General features: G+C 36.3%; 1 protein-coding gene across 4 annotated transcripts in view; it reads right to left on the reverse strand.

The window, feature by feature from the left end:
- PLCL2 (phospholipase C like 2) overlaps window positions 1-15,372 on the reverse strand; it is a 104,515-nt gene that overhangs the window by 69,618 nt on the left and 19,525 nt on the right. Inside the window, exon 2 of one of the 4 annotated variants that reach the window (XM_080386441.1) lies at window positions 2,804-2,884. The exons of the other annotated variants lie outside the window; for them this stretch is intronic. The gene's annotated coding sequence lies outside the window, so the exon portion shown is untranslated. The remainder of the gene's footprint in view (window positions 1-2,803; window positions 2,885-15,372) is intronic. 4 annotated transcript variants of the gene reach the window in all.

Genomic DNA, 15,372 nt, shown 5'->3' on the forward strand with positions numbered 1-15,372 from the left:
TCGTGCACGCTTACACGGCTCGCAGGACAGCCGAGGGACAGCGTATGTTGCAGCCCATTTGGAACGACACCCGTGCTGAAAGGCCGGGCAACACGGGCATGCTGCCTGCTCAGTAAGCCACTACTAAAGGAACAGGCAGTGACACCGCCTTCCCCGAGTTACTGTAATGAAGAATAAACAGCACCTATTTCCTCTGCCCAGCTGACAGCGTTCGTGAAATTTACAAAAACTTAATTATGAATTATATCAGAGACCTCTATCCTTTAGTCTTATTCAGTAGAAATTAACTGGTGGCAGGCAGATGGAATAACTTACTTCCTCAGGAAACTTGGCTGGAAAAATTATGTTCTCATAGAATTATAATCTAACTTTTATAAATACAACTGGAAATCTTTGGATTAAACCCTGGTATCAAGGTTACTAGTTTATTATACACTTCACTGTCTTTCAGCTTTTTTTTTTTTTTTCCAGGTAAGTGAGGAGGTGTGATCTGTCTGGATCTCCCAATCATTAAAGGGAAAACACATTATATGGGAAAGACATAGCAATTATCATTTGCCTCTTGGAAAACAAAAAAAAATCTTCTTAAGGGTTTATTTTAGCATCTTAGAATCTTACAAATCAAGTATTTTTCCATTGTCTGAACAGTCCAGACAGGAAGCACATACAAAAGATTGGTATCCTGCCAATCCTCTTTTTATAAAAACCAGTTAATAGCTTTTATAGGAGAGAAAAAGACTACAGACTTGGAGAAAACACAGTAAATGAGAAAACACCCAGGGTTTTATCAAAAATATTTTAGTGCTTACACAGTAAGTCACACTGCCACACAAAACTTCCTAATTTCTTTACTTCACTATAGCTACTCTTAACGTTTCAAACTAACTTGCACTATTCTCTGAAAGAATCACGGCTTTGTATTTACTTTCATTTACAAGCCTTTGCTAAGACCTTAAATCAGCAATATTGACAGTATCTCCCCTTTATTATGCCTTGGTTTTGGAAGGAGACTAGCCAAGCAAGCCTGTAGCATAAAGAAAAAGCTCATTTGTAGAAAATGCCATCAGATGAGTAGAGAAATCCAGTGGAGTTTTTTTAATTATAAAAACTTTCCACAAAACACACTGAGATGGTCAGTAAGAGTTTTGGCATCATTCTCCAAGCTCAGGGCTGCAGACAGGGGAAAGCACAGCTCTGGAACAACTTTCAAAATAGCTAACCATATTCCTCTTCAGCACAGCAGTACCAGAGAACAAAATCATCATCACAGTCTCAAATAACTGATATTTTTTAAAAAATGCAATATTAAAAATTAAAAACTGATACAAAAAAGTGAAGATTCTTTGCAAGTTTTTCCATTAATTCAAAAAGAAGTAATATGCTTTTTTAAAGTTAAAAAAAAAGGGCAAACTAATCTGGTTTTCCTGTATTTTCATTTGCAGTATTAAAATAATCTTTTATTCACATCTTATTTATTAGACTTAAAAACACTTCACAGTACAGGTTCAAATTTCTTAAAAAGACCTGTTTTTACACCAGGACCAAACCATGACCTTCAAGCATAGCAGACCATGCTCTATGCTAAATGAATAAAAGAATGTAATAAAACCGCCATGATTCTGCCTGGGAGGAGAGAGAAATTATGGGGCTTTGGGGTCTGTACATGTACATACATGTAAACACACACACACAAAAAAAAAAAAAATAGGGAATAGCTATATTCCAGCCTCACATGGTTTCTACTTCGAAGAGAAGCACAAGACACTGCATCCTTCCAAGTATTGCTACCTGTATTATGTCTCCTGTACTATGTGCTTTCTTCTCATTAGCATTAATTACACGAATATGATTGCATCAGGATTTTATAGAATGTTTGCATACATTTTGTCACATGCAGTAGTGCCCTGATTTCAGAGCAACAGGCTTTCAAAACTTAATCAAAACACACTTCAAGCAGATTTTTCAGTGCTTTACAATTACCAAGAATTACCCAGATCGGCAGATTCTGGGCAGTTTGAGTGCATTCAATAATTTATAGATGGAAGCTCTGTGAAAAACAGTTTACAAGAATTTCTAGAAACACAGTATTTTTCATTCCAATTAAAAATGCTATTTGAATTATAAGGTCCACCTACAACATCTGAGGCCCAAATGATGCATATAGTATTGGAGTACCAGATAAATGGGAAAGAAAACAGAATAGTTGTATTAATTCTGAAAGCTCAGTGAAATATACCGAAAAGGAATGAAAAAATAAAATTGAATTGCAAATGTTTATTTAGATTGGGCTCAAAGTATTACCCAATACATTCTCTACGTCTTTACATCTGTACAATATATTCTGTACATTTTATAATAACAAAGATATGCAATATTGTTCCCACTAACACACAAGAGTAAGAGTCAGAAAACTTTTCCAGGCATTTCTAAACATAAAGTCAAGTGATCATAGCTATAGACTGGAAGCAGAAACTCTGTTGTTGTATAAAATGACATTCCCAACATTCTCTAATTTTTCACCGTTCCCCCCAAGAGGGCTACATCTTCACTTTTCAACGTAAATATCTGTAGGCATATTTAATTACTATAAAGTGAGTAGCAGAATAATCCCAATGTCGTGTACTTTTGGAACAAACATTTGGAAGGGTATTAGCTATATATTCTGACTGGGAAGAGGGAGAGATATTTTGATCCATATACTTGAGAATCACAATTGTATTCTAAAATCCTCTAGAAGTGGTTGCATTTAGAAAGCCATAGAGTATACACAGACATGTACATAAGTGACTAATCTGGAACTTACGTGACATAAATAATTTTTGAATTCTGTATGTGAACTTGGTTAACACATGGTTCTCTTAAGTTCAACCTCAAAGAACTTGGTCTGTAAAAACAGGCAAAAAGGAAATCAGTGATGATTAAAAATAAGTTAACCTAGTTCACATAAAACAAACAATGACAAAACTATTTAATGTGAAGATCATGTCTGCCCTGCAACCAATCTTTGCAACTGATTCTAATCCTGTAAAGTCAACATCCACAAATAAGCAGAAACTACAGTGGAGTAAGAAAGGATTCCTTTTATAAGAATGATTATATGTGGGGAAAAATTACCAGTTACAAGGCAAATAAAGGCTGCATTTATAATAAAATGTATTACCACATTTTCAGATATGATTCAAACTGAATTATCTATTACTTCTTTCTTATTGCATATATTATTTGCCTTCAACTAAATTTCTTATGGAAGTGCTAGCAATTTGCAAAATGAAACCCCATCTGAGGTCTTCTAGGAGTTACTGCAAAGCACATGAAACTATTCCAAGCAAAAACTGAAGTTTTTTTTTTAAAAAATACAATTTCTAACAATTTTTGAATAAGAACTTTTGGTTCCAAAATTGCTGGCATTTATATTCCACCCTGTCTCTAATTCCAACAGAAACTATTTATTTGCTTAACCACTCTCTAACTACTAGATGTTTGTTGTTTTGCTTTCATATCAAAAGTTAAAATCAAACGTTCTGGATTTTCAATGCAGTGCAACTAAGCAGAATTTGACTCAACAGCCTTAAAATTACACTAGAACTAGCTTGTTCTGGCCATTTTTTTAAATTTAGCTGGTGAACCTGTTGTTCACAGTCTCCATGGTCATCCTCATATAACTTCATAGGAAATCTACTTTAATATCTACGAGTTTTATTTCATGAGTAATCTTTTTTTCCTTGCAGAAGCTACAGAAATCTTCATAGTATAGTATGCATCCCAACAACAACCACAATGCTGGAAGAAGCCAAAAATATTCATCTTTTCTTGAACCCAGTACCGTCTGATTTGTGAAAATCTACCATTCTGTACTTTCCAATATTGTAAACCAATTGCTCCTAGGCAACTACGAGGACAAGAAAGAGTGAAAAGAACTTTTTACTAAATCAGTGACATGAGGTTAGAAAGCAAGTTCTTTAGTCAACAGCAAAAATGTTTCTTCCTCCACTAATGCTACTTTAGCTTGTCAGAAAGATTACCACCCATTTTGCAAAAACTAGCCAGTGTTTTTCATTTAGAAGTAGTTGCCAAGTCCTCAACCACAAGAGCCTCTAACTACTACTCATAAGGCCATTGATCGTACCACAAACATTGATTAATCAACCACTGCAATAAAAAATACAAAAAAAAAAGACAGCCCTCAAAACACGTACTTTAATTTTACAGCCTTTACAAAACATGTTTACTACAATTAGCTTGGAAAAGCACTTGGCCAAAAAGAGTTTAAACATAGTTTATTCTCTTTCCTGTTGCAGCTGTTTTAAGAATAAGGAAGATGCTTCCCTGCTCCCTTTCCAGGCTGTAGGGTTCTACTAACAGAGTAACCAGGCATCAGGAGTTAGTAAGGACGCAGGCAGCAGACTGCAGGATGGCAAAATCTATTCAAGCAAGAAACTACTTCGGTTCAGCTACAGTTACGAACTACGGTTCATTAAAAAAATACATAGCTTCACTAGTATCTCAGTTACATTGCTATCATATCAATAGTAAAAAGCTTCCCTAAAAACAAATTCCCACACAAGACTGTCAAGCAGGAAAATTACAACAGTCCGACAACCAAAGCACAACAAAAGTTACATAAGTTCTTTGCATTCTTTTAAAAAAGGTTTTTCATCCTTATTGATGTAATTAGTTTTCTTCCTTCAAAAACAGACAGTCTATATTGTAACTTCCCCAAGAACACACAGATTATGTAAATACTTTAAATATTCACCTAGTTGTCTGTCTTTCCCTCTTACAGTCCCCTACTCATAGCTTTTAAATGTATTTGCCTATCTTAAATTTGAAAAAGGAGACAGTCATCTGCTAACAACATTTTATTGCAGTATATTTCCTAAAAACTGATGTGAGAAAGAGGGAGGCTCAAATTAGTATTTCTCACTAGAAAAACTGGGCAAAATTAAGCTGCTCATCAAAACCCATCACCCAGTTGGCATATCTATACTATAGCTATCTATACAGCTGCCTCTTCAAGAATAAGTCTTTACAACAGTAATTATGAAGTTCTCCCGTTATTAGTTTTCTAAAGATAGGTATCAGACTTCACAATTATTATTGTAAAGCCTCTTTTTTCTTTTTATTACCCATAAAACACCTTGTGCTCCTATCCAGAAAGATGCAGAGAAGTCTGGTGTTTAAGAATCTTAAGATCTGCATTTAATCATGTCTTAGATTCAAATTCCAAATTTCAAACGAAAGTACATCCTACCCTCATCTTCAGCTCCTTCAGACAGCAACACCGTAGCTGCTGATTTGGCAAACCTGTACCAAGCCATTTTGGCCACTGTCTCACCTTTAGAGCCAAGGGATTCCATTTCTAATTTCATCTTTTCCAAAATGGAAAAGTAGCTTTTAATGAATAAAAATATGTGGTTTGACTGAGCAACTGTTTCATTAACACTGTGACTTCTAAGTGCCAAGTTTCTTTTGCAGTACACAAGGGCTCAGACATTCTACCCAAGGAGGTTTCACAAAGTCTACCACTACTGATAAACAGCCTACAGCTGGATTTAGGATCTGACGGTTTCCGTATACATAGTTAATCCACTCTGAAACTGGAGTAGCTGCAGCAGATGGTAATCAGAAATCTCTCATCAGCCCCAGAATATCCTCATGGTATATCATCCTATAAATAAAGCATATCCCATTCCCCCTGGGCTGTAGAACTGATTATGGAACATCACAAGTTTCTCTGGATTATAGAAATCTCAGAAAGGCACTATGCTGCGATGGTTTACATCTCATAGTTTTGGTGTGGGGTATTTTTAGGATGAAGTTAATGCAGTTTTCAAAAATGTCAGACATGCAATTGCAATTTTACACTAGAATTTCTAATTTGCAAATGCAGTTTTTAAAGCATGTTTTGTCTTACTGCTGTCCTGCTATCATGGGCGTATTTTGAGTTTTACAGAATTGTAGTCAGCTAAGAATGAAAATATTGAAAACTAATGATCTGATTTGGTTTGCAGAATAAATTAGCTCTATGCGTTTCAGAGCTAGTGCTACTTACTCAAGGCAGAAAATGGTACATCTGAGGTTTGATCACTGTTTATAGGTAACAAGACACATTAAAACCAATTACATGTTCTGTTTTGTTTCTAGACATCTTCAACAGTCCAGCATGAGTCCCTTAACAAATAATCAAGCATTATTATTCCTGACTTTAATCTGGGGGGTGGGGGGGACCCTCACTCCAAACATTAGATTCTTCTCAGCTAGTAACAGTCATTATATGGACTATAGCTTTTACATATTTCTATACCTTTTACATATTTTCTATTAATTTCTATCTATTCTTGTGCACACGAGTGTGTATAGAAGCCTTATGTGTCCAGTGCTTCTAAAAAATAAAAGCTGAAACCAAAACTCCCATCACAACAGTATGAAATGCTCTCTCAATTTTACTTTCCAAATATCAAAAAGTAGCATTTATTTCTTCTCTTTAAAATTAATTTGCAACTGAGGACATCATGCTCTGAAAATCTAGGAAAAAAAAGTTATTTTTAATTACTTTCTGATTTTGGCAAAGTCAACAGTCATTACCTCTTCTGGCAACAAGCTGCAAGTTCTAGGATTTCCTTGGCTGCAGGGCCAAAATGGACTTTTTATTTTCACCTATTCTTACATGAGATTATAAAACTTTACCAAATAAGAACATCAGTAGCAAGATTTCTTGTTTACCAGAACCTTATTTCTTGAAACATCAAAAAAACGCAGGCTCATCTTTTGGTATATATACATCATACACCAAAAGATGTATATGTTATATATGTTTTTATATATATACATGTTATGTAAGATGTATACGGTATATGTTTACAGCTGCAAAAAATTTCCTCAGACAACTGAGTCCAACAGGATTTGATTGTCGCAGCAGAATGTCCTACCTATCGATACTTTATCATCACATGAACTACTTCAGCATACCTCCAAAATACTTTAGAACCAAGTGAACCCTAATCTGACAGTTTTAACTCCCACACATTTTTATAGTGATTTTTGTAAGAACTGCATTAGCAACTCCTTTATACAACCTTTTTCAGAGATCTACTTACAATGTCAGCAGATTTAGCTATTTGAAACTTCTGATTGCATCAGCAGCACACACAGTCAAGTACCCAGATAAACATAAGTAACTGAAGTAATAATGCTCATTAAGAAATCAGTAGTTCACACGTTCCACTTTCGGTATTACCCTACCGATCTATACTGACACAAGGGCAGCAGCCACAATCAATGAGTGAAAACAATTATATCCTTTTTTTTTTTTTCTAGTGATATAGATCCTAATGATCTGATAGACAAAAAAGGATTCAATATCAAAGGTTACGCAAGTCTTTGAGATATTGGAGCAATTCGGCCAACTTTCAATTGCTTTCATCAGGGGAGGAAGAAATTATTTCTTGAGACTACTGACAAACAAAAGAAATCTTGCTGCTCCTTAGTGGAGCAGTGAGCACCTGAACCCCACTTTTTAGTGAGAATCTGTCACAACACGGCATAAATGGTTAGACGTATCCTGATATACCTTAGAATGTTAACATCAGAAAAAAAAAAACCCAACAATTTTCAAGTTCTAATTTTTAATTAATCTATTTAAGTTATCTGTATTGATTTGGAAGTTTTCTATTACAGACCTTAATAACAACAGGCAACACTGATGTACATTCATTCGTTTATACCTGGAAATTTGAAAGTAAATTTCCTACCCATTTTTCTGTCATTACTGTATATTACCTTGTCAAATTCATGTCCTTAATAGTAATAGCTTGTAATATATCCCACTAGAATTCTCCACTTCAAGTCTCCAGTGAAGGAGGATATTCTATATGCATAGCAGGGGTAGCTTTCAAAACACTGCCTTATCCATTATATAATTTAACAGAGTAAGAGTATTTTCAAATCATATTTGCAGTTTTGTTTTAACCATACACACACTGAAATAAACACAAGAAACCTGAGAAGTCAGAAGGGCCAATGTAAATATTTTTTAAGCTTTACTGAATTACAAAATCTGGATAGTATCCTTGAATAAACATTTTACAAAAAACAAGCTGCTAATGCTAATGCTGCATTTTATGCCTATCATTATTTACAACTGGTACAGGCTGCTGCTTTGCAATTGATTTGTTAGTTACATACTCCCATTTCTAGCTGCCATACTATAAAATCTAAGCAAATACTAACAGCTACTGCAGGCATACTGACTACAGAATTATCTCAGCGAATTTATTCTGCTCTTGGGTGAGAGATTACAAATGTTTGCACACATTTGGCTAACTCCTGAAGGCCAGCAGTAGGAAGGGACATAACCTCTACACTGTCCTCCAAAGTTTAAACAGAAGTGGATACAAAACTTTGTCGGTTAAGCAATTACTTTAATATGTTGTGATAATGCCTAGATGCACAATTTGGAGAGGCACCTGAACGTAGTTATTAAAAACTGCCAGTCCCAGAATTTATGAAAACAAATCCGTAGGTTTTGTTCTGCGCTCTATAGTACTACTCAGCATAGTGCTACACAATACAGTTGAAGGTGTCATTCAAGATCAGGAATTTTATCACACATTATGCTACTAGATCCTTCAGTATTAAATCACGTACAGTTGTGCTCCTTCTCATTGCTGACAGGGCATACAGAATGAGCTTTTTTTGTTGTCATGAAATCATGAATAAATTAAAAATTCATGTCATGAAATCATAAATAAAATAAATAGGAAAATAAAAATTTATTAAAAAATTATAAAAAAATAAAATAAAAGGAAAATTCTGTATGGAGAAACCGGAAACAAGAAGGTATTGTATCACCACAGCTTGTCGTGTGAGGGCAACCAGAGGAAACAAACAGCACTGGTGAAGTAGATGGCAAATGCCATATTCATTTTGAATGGCCATTTGTTTTTACGGCATTAAGACTATTTTGTGGAACTTGATGAAGATGGGAAAGCAGTTCTGCTTGATCTGCCAGACCACGTAATTGGAGGAAAAGGCAAAGGCAGCCTAAGAAGTCTTCACAAGGAGAAGAGGGGAAGAAAGGGGGGATGTGGCAACCTCTCAGCAATGTTTCACATGGTAACTAACCTAACCTTTGGGCCGCTTTTCCCCGAAAACACCACAGTGGAATGAAACCCCATCTCTAGAACCTATGTTCGTAGAACAGAGGTAATGAATGCCCCTTCCCAGCACACAAGTCCCTTGCAAGGTAAACGCACCAGCATTAGAATGGTGCTGTGCAGGCGTGTTTATAAATGGCAATATAGAACTATGTCCACTCCTACTCCTTGGAATAAGTATTCATTAATAATCAGTAGTTCTGAACATCTGCATCTTAGCGAAGTAATTCTGCAACTATAGAAGACTGCAATTTCCTTCTTACTCTTTTCCAAGGTACATTATACTGTGACCAAGAACAGACAATATTAGGGCAGTCACTTGGCTGCTGTGGCCTGCTATTGTCTCTACAAGCGCAAAAACATATTTACAAAAAGATCCTGAAAGTGGTCAGCCCATTTGTGTATTACTGGTGTCTTACTTTTATTAATTATACCCAAGCACCTTAAGAATCATCTATTTATCTTCAAGCTTGAGTGATTTTTCTATTATTTTACTGTGTTTTATTAACGCACTGTCCTGCCTAAATATTACAAGCACTCTGATACAGGTTCAAATCAAATGGAAATTTACATTTTTGATTTCAAGTGTCTTCAAACTACATATACCTGCAATTTAGAGAAATATTTTTGGTCATGCCATTTTCTTTGATATCAAAAATACTGAAACTCATCTGCAATTTTCTTCCTGTTTCTGACTTCAAGTCGAGAAAGCAATGCTGTTCAGCTGACCACAGAATCTAGATAAAAGTTTCCTTCCATTGGTAAATTTAACAAAGTGGGGTTCGGGAGGGTGGCGGGGGAGCCAGCTACTCAGAATTGTATCTTCGGAGGCAATGCAGCAAAGTGTGACAATTATCTCAGAATCAGCAAACACTATATTTCAGGTCAAGTCTTCGTTTGAGAACAGCACATGCAAAAATTCTCCAACATAACATGGGAAGTTAATTTTTTGCTTTTACTGGTATGACCCTTGCACTACTGTGTTTAACACTGAGCTACGTAACAGCTGCTTACTTCTACTTTAATGAGTGCAAAGTGCGGTATCAGTATGGTTTGGCTTCTTCGTTTCAGCACTGCCCCCAAAAAAAAGCCAAGTGGCTCTTGAACACTCCATGACATTTCACATTTCCTTTCTACCTTCATCTATTAAACACTATCTTTTTCTTAAGCTTTAAAACGTTAAAAAAAAAAAACTTTTATATTTCAAAGACTAAGAACATAGTAACAGATAGATTCTACAAAGTGTCTTTTTTCCCCTAACCCTTCCCCAGCTGCTAAATGCTAATTAAGAACACGTTCTTCCCGCATTCTATTTAACTTCAGCAAGTTTTGTAGGTTAAATTACAATAACTAAGGAGTGGAAGACTGCTGAGAAAAAAAAAACAAGTAAAAACATCCACTTCAAACAAGTGTTTCTAATAGGATAATATTCTTGTTCCAGCATTAACAATTCTAGTACTCTTCTATCCCTAGATGCTAAAGCAATAGTGGTTTCTCACTCCTGTTTGAAGACACCAACTTTAATACAACTACTGTGCTTTAATAGGACCCATGAACTTTCCCCAACAATGCACAAACAAAAAACCTGAACTATTTGTGTTTCAGTAACAGATGACCAAAACTTTTTTGATAGTGGATGTTTGCCCAGCAATCCCTTCTCTGCAACTTCTGTATGGGGTAAATGAAACAGCCTGCAACTCTGACCCTGGCATTCTACCATACTGCATCTAGAAAGAAAACTGGCCAGAGGATAAATCCAGCACTACCTTGGCACTGCTTCCTCCTGTTGGTATGTTGGTAGCACTAATATTGTGCTTCTTTTTAACCTTTTCTCCCTAAAGTGTTTCAGAACAGACCGTTCACAGATATTTTGGGCAGTGGCAGACTCGGATGCCAAAGCTCGGGAATGTATTTTTCCATCGGTACAGTTCAGCCTGTGGCTGCCTTCCCAGCTGTCTGCTTCTCAAGCCTTCTGATGACCTGTTGGGAGCCTGGTCAGCTGCTGCACGCAAGGCCAGTACACTGGACGGTAAACCAGCAAGGCCAGTACACTGGACGGTAAACCAGCAAGGCCAGTACACTGGACGGTAAACCAATCTGCAAGTTCTGCAGCAAAACGGGTTTCTTTCCAATTCCCCCGTTTGTGTTGCATAAAACCACAAGAGCCCGAGATACTAAGGGCACTCACATATCAAGCTCTGTGACAATACAGAAGTAAAACCAATACTGCCTTGGTTTGTAAAATATTCAAAGAAACTTTAGTCAGAGAATGTAAAATATAAGTTCACACGACAACCAAAAAGCACTTCAGCTGGCAATATTCCGATGGCTACAGGAAGTAGTAATATATGTATGCCAATTTATTTAATTCTAATTACACACTTGATATATCTCTCATTTAATTCAAAACCATTGATGTATAAAATTTCACCTATTTGTGCCAATGTAGTCAGTTACAGGAAAACACCTCAAGTGAAGATTTGCATTTTCTGTAAGCTTTTAATACTTTTTTTTAAATCCCACATACACTGAGAAACAACTAAGAGAATCAAAAAACTTTGATTTTGTTTATGCAAATATAATAACTTCAAATTTTATCTATAAATCATATCAACCATCTAAACCAATTTTTTTCTATAAAGAAAAATACACAGGGATTTTCAAAAGCAGTTAAATTAAGGTCCTGTTCTAAATACCTACACAAAGAAAACGAAGAAGAGGAGATAAAAAAAATCTATGACCTATTTCTCAAACTAATTCCTGCTAAGCTACTCACCTGTATAATAGAAGAAACAGTCTGAACAATGGAACAATAACTATGGTCTTTTCTCTACAGTTTCTGTGTAACAGTTTTTATGTGAAAAACAAACTTCCTTTTCCCAAATACATGAGTACTGTAGATCATAAGCCACAGCACTTTCTCTTTGAATTCAAGACAAGTTTTTGCCAGCTCAGAAGCAATTGTTTTAAAACGTTATTGAAATATTATCATCTTATCAGACTCTTTGACCTACATGTACTAGATCATTCCTAAAAACTGAAACAGAATTACTGAAATTATAAGGAAGTTTGATGCACTGGGTAGATCGTGAGATGAAAATTAGAATTGATCAAAGTCTCTGCCTGTTACTAAAATTAAACTTTACACTTTGAAAAACTCACTAAGATTTCAGCTCTCTGGCACCGAGAGGAGTAAGTTGTCACCCTTTTCCAAATGACCAGGACCTGTCTTTTTTTGTTGTCAATAAAAATACATGATAGCCTCAAGATTTTTTTATTAACACCACTCTATTTTCAGTTGGTGAAATTACAGGAAGAGATGTACAATTGCAGAAAAGAGAGAAACTGGTATTAGCAGCAGCCAGGGAAATTTGAAGATAGCACTTGTAAAGCCAGTCTTGATGGCCTGTGTGCTATGCCAGCTTTGTAATGATTCAATCTCTAACACAGACTGAGCCAAAATTTGTAATTAATGTATGTCATATTTAAAAAATTAAGTACTCTAAAGAGCTGTTAAGCATTGAAAGGCAATCACGTTGCAAAGCTGTACTAGCTGTAAGCAAGTTTTCTGATCACAAATCTATCATATTCTGTACATTCATCGACACTAAACCACAAGAAGTGGTTTCTTTAAAAGACATCAGCGTATCAAACCGAAATACACACACAGAGGAACTCTAGACCATACATAATGTATTTATTTGGGAGAAATCTATTACTCTGATGATTTGGGACATGTGAAAACCACGGTCTGGCTGGGATGGAGTCAGCTTTCTCCACAGCACCTTGTACGGAGCTGAATTTTGGATTTGTGACTAGAGAAGAGTGTGGACAAGACGCCGATGTTTTGGCTGCTGCTGGTTAGTGCTTGCAGCGTTAAGGCTCTTTTTCTATCACTCCAGCAAACAGGCTAGGGGTGAACAGGAAGATGGGATGGGATATAGCCAGGACAAATGACCTGAACTGGTCAAAGGGATATTCCATACTGCATAACAACATGCTGAGCAATAAAACTCAGGCAGCAGAAGGGGATGATTTATGTTCCAATGTGGCTGTTGCTCAGAGACTTCGCCGGTCATTGGTCTGCTTGTTGGAGGTACCGAGTGATTTCCTTTGCATTGCTTGTTTTTCTTTCCTCTCCACATATTCAACTGTCTTTAGACTGAACGAATTTTCTTGCTTCTGCTGTTCCTACTCTCTCCTCTGGGTGTGGGAGAGGAGGGCAACCAAGCGGCTGTGTGGGTGCTTGGCTGATGGCCAACATCAACCCCGCTACACATGGTAACTTCAAGATCCTTCCCAGCCCCGTTTTCTGCTAAAAGGATCATCACTAGCACCTTCTTAGGATTAATAACACTGGCCTTGTTTTATTTAAAAGATCAGTATCGGGGGGGGGGGGGGGGGGGGGGGGGGTAATATGGAGAAAAAATAGCCAAGAAAAATAAAAATACTGCAGAGCAAGCAATAAAACGAGTAAATTTCTGACTAAGAAAACTTACCGATTCAGTTTCTTCTGGGGTCGTATTCTCATTACATTGATACTAAACCTGTATACACTTCTATAAGTCACAGAAATAATTTTAGATTCTGAAGTTGGAGTCATTCTACCATGTTGTTCAACAGCTGTGTTGCCAAAGTGTTTCCAAAATTTTTTCTCAGTAGCCCAGAAACTGCCATTTGTTTAGTCTAACCAGTCACAGTCCAGATTGTTTTTTCTCGATTCTACTTCCAAATTATCTATGGCTTCTAGTACTCTAGACAGAAAATGTGTCCAACCATCGTCTGAGGAACTAACCATTCTCTGTTATTTCCCTTGGGAGAAAAGGAGATTTCTCCCAAAAGTCTTGACAGACACCAGAGTTCAAAGCCTCCAACTAGTATCGAAAGTAACATAAGAATCCTCACTTGAAAACAAAACCACAATTCCTGTTAACCCTCCAGGCAGAGATTCTGCCAGTCTAAGCAACCAGATTTACAAGGTCATCTTCCTTAAGTTTTTGGGGTTTGTATATAAATCTACATTCTAACTTGGATCTACAATTTTAAAAAAATAAATAAATAAAATAGAAAAGCATGGAAATAATACAAATAGGTTTTATCTTACTTTCTATTAATCGGTAATAAAAATATGGCAGCAGTAAAGCTTGAATCCTAATCAGGAGTTGTGGAAGAAATTCTCTTGTAGCCTCAGCTTTTAGGAATGAACACTGAGAACTGTCATTTTCGTATCTGCAGAATATTCTCTGGTTCCAAATGATTCAGATTGACCTGCTAAGGACCCTCCAGATGAACTGGACTTCACCAGTTCCCATCAGTATATTACTAAACGCTATGGACAATCACTGAACAGTTTTCTGTTCATTTTCATCTCTCATACACACATTTCCTGCCCCCGCTGAGCATGATGAAGTAATTCCAGTACCCACCATGAGACAGACACAGATATCTTAAGTTCAATGCAAGAACTTTGTTAATGGATTCAATCAGCAAGCAATTTCTGTTAACAAAAGGCCAGCTTGAACTCCTTAAAAAGAGGAAAAAAGCATCGAGAATGAAGAAATAACCTTCCTCTTTCCCACAAGCAGAAGTCATCAAATCATTCCAATCATTTTCAGAACTAAGAAGGGTTTTCTTTTTTATTTGGGTGAAAGAGGTAAATGGAAGGGGAGGAGAATAAATAAAAGAATATAAAGCTTGTATCTCCCTAGAGAGGCTAATCCTGGGAAGAATAATTCTCAGCACATTTGCCAAAACTAGAAGAAACAGAGTGAGCATGTGCTGGAAGAAGGCTTCATCTAAACCAAGAAGGAACAGTGTCAGCAATTTATTTCAATACTTTTCTGTGATCTTTAAAATTTTAATAGTGGAGAAAAGCTATTAAGGATTCAACAGCACACAATTTAAGATTAATCCTTTGTTGTATAATCACAGTAACACTGTATACTCAAATAAGAAAGGACAGAAAGTAACTACACTTTAGTAGTGAATGAGGATAAAATAGAAGAGACATTTAAACAATGCAGACAGACAAGATGCAGAAACAGGAATGCCAAACTTCAAGTGAGGATGTTAATGTGACAGATGTTTCAGAAGCTCAATGTAACCAAAACTATCAGTGGGAAATTACTACCAGCACTCAAGTTCACGAAGTCAAAATAAGCTGCTATTGTGGAATAGTTCTGCTACAGGTGAAAGGTGACTTACAGTTAAATCAGAT

Source organism: Falco punctatus (genome assembly GCF_963210335.1).
Source record: "Falco punctatus genome assembly, chromosome: 4".
In the NCBI taxonomy this organism is placed as follows: Eukaryota; Metazoa; Chordata; class Aves; order Falconiformes; family Falconidae; genus Falco; species Falco punctatus.